Genomic DNA, 7,500 nt, shown 5'->3' with positions numbered 1-7,500 from the left:
AGCACTCAGCCACTTGTACGTAAATTTCACAAGAAGGCAGTTCCGTTGATTGGAAATCAACTGGAACACTCATCGTCGTAAGCGACGGAATACCAGTTCATCTATTTTTTACATCCTTCTCAGATGCAAATCACATATTAGCAAAACGCACACACACACACATGCACATACGGCGTGCTTCTGCATAGTTTTCGTCGTTCGAATTACACCAGCGAAGTCTCGGTCAAAACGAGGCTACCCTAGGAGACACTTGCACAAGGTGCGGTGCATTGGGATTCAACGCGGAGCAACATGATTGCAAAACGAACTTAAGAACATACAGTCATGCCATTAGAATGCAAAAGGGGAAACACGTAATTAAATAGTAGAAAGAATTCAGTCCTGTCCTTTACCAATTCTGCCATCTGTATTTTCATATCATCTTATACTATCAGCTTCAGTCTTTGAACTGCATTCATGCTGAGAGACCACATTCAATATTTTCCAAGGCTCCTTCATTGGCATTTCAACATCAACAACAGGGCAGGGTATGTATGTATGTATGTATGTATGTATGTATGTATGCATACGTGCAGATTTGAATGTTTTGTTTTATGTATGTTTTCTCATACACATACTTACATATCTAGACATGCTCATATATACTTAAATGATAAACTTTTGGAAAGTTTTACAGATTTTTACAGTTCCAGTGATGGATGGATCTGTAGTTTTCGAATCAGCTTTCTCCTCTCTGGTTTTGAGAAGAGTAATTTCTCAAGATTAGTATGTATGTATGTATGTATGTATGTATGTATGTATGTATGTATGTGTGTGTGTGTGTATGTGTGTGTGTATGTATGTATGGGGAGAATTCACAAAAAAAAAAGCCCAAAAGACGAAGACAGGTGGTGTAGACAACAAACAGGTGTATTAGTATAACGCTCGGGAAGTAAAAACGTCTTGAACGTTTCGAGCCTACGCTCTTCCACAGAAAGGAACACAGAAGGAAACAAGGAGAGAAAAAAAGAATGTGTAGTGGCTAGCGATCTATCATGGCGAAAAAAAGTGTTTTGCCAGTGTATGTATGTATGTATGTATGTATGTAAACACGCACACACATGCATATACACACACGCACGCACATACACACATATATATAGATATGTAGGCAAAGATGTGTGTGTACAAGGTCTGTGGGGTTCTTGCGGTCCTCTAACAAAAATGGATTATATTTTCATGTTTCCTGTTATTTACCTTAAATATATTGTATATATATGTACAAGAAACATGAAAACGATATTACAACTACAACATTTGCACACGTCTATCTATCTGTCTGTCTGTCTGTTTCTTTCTCTGTCTCTGTCTCATCTCTCTCTATCTCTGTATATACATATATATGTATACACACACACACACACACACACACACACACACACACACACACACATCATGTGTGTACCCGTGTATACAATCATTCGTTCATTCTTTTATTTATTCGAACATTCATACATACATATACATACATGCATACATGCGTACATACATACATGCATACATACATGCATATATACATACATATATGCATACAATGGCTGTCATAAGTTCGTAACTTTATTTAGAAACATTGACCAGTTTTTTTTTAATGTTTGAGATATCGACGGTATTGAAGGTATTTATATACATATAATATTAATTAATGCTTAAAACAAATTGATAAAGATTTGTTTGTTAATACCGTTATTTAAATTATTATCGGAGAAGTTTTCTGTGGTTTTAAATTGCACGACTCCAGAAGTTTAGAAACACAACTTCAAAATTTGCAACATGTATTCCAAGTATTGTGAAGGCTCATGGTGTAGTGGTTACAGCGTCGGACTTATAATGTTGTGGTTATGAGTTCGATACCGAGATCGGGCTGTATGTCGTGTTCTTGAGCAAGACAACACTTTCTTTCACGTTATTCGAGTTCACTCATATGTAGAAATGAGTTGCGATGTCACTGGCGCCAGGCTGTACCGGCCTTTGCCTTTCCCTTGGACAACATCCGTGACGTGGAGAGGGGAGGCTGGTATGCATGGGCGACTGCTGGTCTTCCACAAACAACCTTGTTCAAATTTGTGTCTCGGAGGGGAACTCTTCAGGTGCATGCGTGATCGATGGGGTTCTTTACTCTTTTTTTTTTTTATACCAAGTATTGATTGATTCCGTATGAATGCATGATACGAGTTGTTGCACTATGAATGGAGAAGCAATCGTGTTTGACACGTTCGGAGCGGATGTACATTGGCTAGTTGAGTGAGAAGAGTATTCGCTTCATGGACATCACTACGTATATGAAATGTTTGTTATTCATCTCGTGGAAAGGCAGTTGCCGTCTAAAGAGATATCAACATCTAGTATGAACTTCACTCCCAGAAGTATCAGACCGATGAAAACATCCCCCAAGAGACGACAGTGTCGTTCACCGACTGACAGAAATCAACCGTCGAATGACTGCATTTTACATCGAAACCAGTTTAGGCATGCGCAGCAGAAAAGCGCGACTCAAAATTCGCGTGGGCGATACTCGCTTGGACAGTTGTCGAGTGGTGTTTTGTAGTGGAAAGACAAACTCAAAAGACAAAACACAAGTTCGACTAGTTTGGACATGATGCAAGACGTATGCAGAACCTTGTGCTGCGATAAAGGGACGTGTGTGTGTGTTCGTGTGTGTGTGTGTGTGTGTGTGTGTTCGTGTGTGTGTGTGTGTGTGTGTGTGTGTGTGTGTGTGCATGCGTGTGTATGTGATTTGTGAATGTCTTTCGGTTCAGGATCCTCGTCTTATCGATCGCATCATCTACAACGTGGGTTAAACCTTTGCTTGCCCAAATCATTTTCACAAGTTTGTCCTAAACGTCCAGAATTTTAGTTAACATCACTTTCATGCGTTCTGAGCAAATATAAAACTTTTCATTTACAAATCCCAAGTTACTCTGGTAGTTGAAGAAAAAATGGTAATATGTATCATATAGGATGCATGGATGCGAAGGAAATATGTCCTGCATGTCACACATGATACGCAGGATAAGCAAAGAAATCTACAAAGACATTCTTTAGCGACGTCCTTTCGTCTTATTTCAATTGCCGCTAGAACAGATTCTGATGCATAACAACCTCAAACACACTGCATATTCATTCAAACACTTCATCTCTGATTAAAGAAAAAGAAGAAACAAAAACAAAAAAAGAATATCTTGGATTGTTCAAATCCCCGATCTAATCCAGTCAGATCAAAAATCTCTGAAACGAATTCGATCATAACATCAAAGCTCAAAAATCATTAAATTTCAATAATCTGCTCGCTGTGAGCACAGAATCCTGAGAACGAATTCCTATTTATTGTTGTCAGTACCTCCGCAAATGAATATTTCACAGATGTCGCAAAGGCATTTATACAAAAGCACATCACGGTGGATTTTGACCTGTGAACAGGAAACTGTTTTTTTTGCGTTAATAAAATAACATCTCCACTCCCAGGCCTGATTCTAAATTTTAAAATGAATTCTATACACACAAATGAATAAATATTAAAGAACATTGAAATAAAAGAAAAATAATTGAGCATAAATTTACACGACATTCGTAGAATATTTAATGGCGCATTTAAAAAAAATAAAGGTTTAAATAATTTATTCGATCCTGCAGCCATAAAATTATGTAAATTTCGTTTATACTTAAAGATATTCCAACCGTAACCATCATGTCTTTTATTGGTGTTGTATATCTAGGTAGAATGGTATCGGAGAGACAATCGGCTGGTATTTCTAGCAGGTCGGTTGACCACTTAGAGGCTGCACTGCCGCTATTGTCCTGGACAGTTTTTCTAGCTGGTGGTACTTCAATTTGAAATTTATGGAGAGAGAGAGGGGGGTGGCGAGAGGGAAGCGGGAGGGAGTTAAGGAGAGAGGGGAAGATGAGATAGATTAAGAGGGAGAGAGAAATGAAAGGTGAAGAGAGTGAAAGGCCGAGGGGGTAAAATATGAAGAGAGAGAGAGAGAGCAACAATGAGAGATAGATAGACAGATAGATAGAAAGAGAGAGAGAGAGAATGAAAGAGTGAAAGAGAGAGTTAGACAGATAGACAGGAGGTGAAACGAGACATGTGTCAGCTGGTCAAACAAAAGTCGAGATGAGAATTAGATGCCACCACCACCACCACCACCATGAACACTATCATCACCGACACCATCTTCACTAAATCCCCACCACTAAAATGACCACCACTACCAAACACCAACACCACCGCCGCCACAACCAGCACCACTAAAACTACCACAAACACTAAGATCACCAAAATCACCACAGGTAACCACCGCACCACCACCACCACATTTTCACCACCAGCATATTAAAATAGCTGAAATAACAGCTAAATTCTTGTAAACCACCCCCACGCATTTTGAAAAAAAACAACGAAGGACTCGGTTTTACATGTTAATTAATGATGCGTTAACAATCCATACTATGTATCTATATATATAAAAATGAGAATGTGTGTCTGTCTGTCTGTCTGTCTGTCTGTCTGTCTGTCTGTCTGTCTGTCTGTCTTTCTGTCTGTCTGTCTGTCTGTCTGTGTGAATCCCTAAAACTCGAGAACTACGCAACCAATTTCATTCAAATTTTACACATGCCTTACTTAGGGTTCCAGTTGTGTTTTAGTCAAAAAATTTTTTAACTTCTTGCAGAGTTCGAGCCCACGGCAACATAATATCTCCTCCACTATTTAAGTATTACGTGTCAAAAGTGAAACAAAAACACTGAAGTCAAATACTTTCACTTTAAAAATGAAACTATTCCACTAACTGAAACAATCACATTTCGATACTGTAATGACAGATACTTTCACAGAGAGAGAAAGAGAGAAAGAGAGAGACAGAAAGAGAGAGAGAGAGATGTATATGTATACATATACATGTATATGTACACAATTTCGATACTGTAATGACAGATACTTTCAGAGAGAGAGAGAAAGAGAGAGAGAGAAAGAGAGAGAGAGAAAGAGAAAGAGAAAGAGAGAGAGAGAGAGAGAGAGAGATGTATATGTATACATATAGATGTATATGTACACGTATATGTATAGATATAGAGAGAGAGAAAGAGAGAGAGAGAGAAAGAGAGAGAGAGAGAAAGAGAGAGAGAGAGATGTATATGTATACATATAGATGTATATGTACACGTATATGTATAGATATAGATATATATATAGATCTATATGCATACATGTATATGTATACATATGTGTAGATGTATATATATATATATATATATATATATATATATATATGTACATGTAATATGTACATATATACATATATACATGTATATAGATATCTATACATATATACACCCATCACACACACACACATACACATGCACACAAACACACACATTAGTCATTTGTTTTCTTATCCAAAACTACGTCAAAAGTACTGAATGGATCTTTATGAAATTTGGAAATTATATTCTTTGCATAACGGCCATAACTCCCATGAAAATTCATATATTTTTGATGTTGATGAAATTTTAACCCCAACATAACAGATGAGCATTATTTGTAATTCAACGGTACAACAGTGTAAGACTACCCTTTCAGATATACTTACATTGTGATTTCTGCAATGTGGTGCATAAATTGTCAAGTAAATGAAACACATCTTTGCCTCCACTGATTCACTTGCAAAGTGTTGAGTAAAATTATTTCGTTGCAGACCTCCGGCCATTTTGTTTTGTTTTTAATTCTGTAGATGACCTCAAACGCAAAGTCTTTCCCAACTTTAAACAAAACTATCAAAATCACAATTGGCTATGTGAAAGAGCAATATTAGCTCCAAAAAACGTAGCTGTTACAAAAATTAATCAACACCTGATGCATTCTCTTCCCGGCAATCTTCAAACTTACAAGTCTGTTGATACAGTTCCAGATACAAATGAAGTGGTGAACTATCCTCCTGAATTTCTCAATTCGTTGGAGCCTCCAGGACTACCTCCCCACATATTATCACTTAAAGTTGGAACGCCTGTTATGCTGCTCCGCAATCTGGAACCACCAAGACTTTGCAATTGAACACGACTCGTGATAAAGAAAATGATGTCACATGTTATCGAGGCTACCATTCTTTCTGGGTGTGCAAAAGGGGATGACGTCTTTATTCCAAGAATTCCTCTTACTCCATCAGGAGCAGACATTCCTTTTACATTCAGAAGACTAGAATTCCCCCTTCGTGTGACTTTTGCCATGTCCATAAACAAATCTCAGGGTCAAACACTGTCTGTAACTGGTCTTCTCTTGGAAGAGCCCTGCTTCTCACATGGACAACTGTATGTTGGCTGCTCAAGAGTGGGCAGCAACAAAAAACCTATTTGTATATGCTCCACAAGGGAAAACAAGGAACATTGTTTACAACGAGGTGTTATAATCACAACAGCAAGAAAGTATGTACATGATCACCTTTTACGAAACTTCATTGACTTTCATATATTTATATTGATATACATATATATACATGTGTTTGGGTGCGTGTGTGTATATACATCTCTATATATAAAGATGATGCGTAGTCTAGATGGTGTTTTTAGATTTCATTATTCTCTTTAACCCGGGCTACGCCGGGTATTTCTGCGAGTATAATATAATAATCAATGTGTATATACGATGGTGTACTGAAATGTTCCTGGTTTTAAGGGTATCGCGAAAGGCGTAGTTGGAGACCCAGCCTTCCGAGTTCTTTTACAGGGCTTAGAAAAACTGAAGGGTTGCTGCAATAAGTGTGTGAATCTGAGAAGGGAATATGACCAATAAAATCATAACTAACTGATCCTCCTGTATTTTCTTTTATCCAAAGCCAGGAACTTTTCAGTAACCTTGTGCGTGCGCGCGTGCATGTGTGTACGTGTGTGTGTGTGTGTATGTCTTTATCTTTTACTTGTTTTAGACTACGGACATGCTGGAGTTCCACAGGAATTTTAGTCGAACGAATTGACACCTGTACGTATTTTCTTTTTAAGCCAAGTACTTGTTCTATCGGTATCGGTCTAGTTTGCATGTATGTATGTATGTATGTATGTATCTAAGTATATATGTATGTATGTATGCATGTATGTATGTATGTATGTATGTATGTATGTGCAGATTTGTATGTTTTATGTATGTCTTCTTATGCATATAGTTGCATATCTAGACATGCTAATATATATTTAAATGATAAACTTCTGGAAAGTTTTACAGATTTTTACAGTTCCGGTGATGGATTGGATCTTTTTGTATGTATGTATGTATGTATGTATGTATGTATGTATGTATGTATGTATGTATGTATGTATGTGCAGATTTGTATGTTTTATGTATGTATTCTCATGCATATAGTTACATATCTAGACATGCTAATATATATTTAAATGATAAACTTCTGGAAAGTTTTACAGATTTTTACAGTTCCGGTGATGGATTGGATCTTTTTGTATGTATGTATGTATGTA

General features: G+C 37.2%; 1 long non-coding RNA gene across 2 annotated transcripts in view; it reads right to left on the bottom strand.

The window, feature by feature from the left end:
- The window catches only part of LOC149134499 (uncharacterized), a 28,135-nt gene that overhangs the window by 11,544 nt on the left and 9,091 nt on the right, over positions 1–7,500 (bottom strand). The window lies entirely within an intron of this gene.

The sequence above is a fragment of the Octopus bimaculoides genome, chromosome 8 (assembly GCF_046866305.1).
Source record: "Octopus bimaculoides isolate indiv1 chromosome 8, ASM4686630v1, whole genome shotgun sequence".
NCBI classification, from domain to species: domain Eukaryota; kingdom Metazoa; phylum Mollusca; class Cephalopoda; order Octopoda; family Octopodidae; genus Octopus; species Octopus bimaculoides.
Note: the sequence above shows the minus strand (reverse complement) of the source record. Positions and strands in the feature narration are given on the sequence as shown.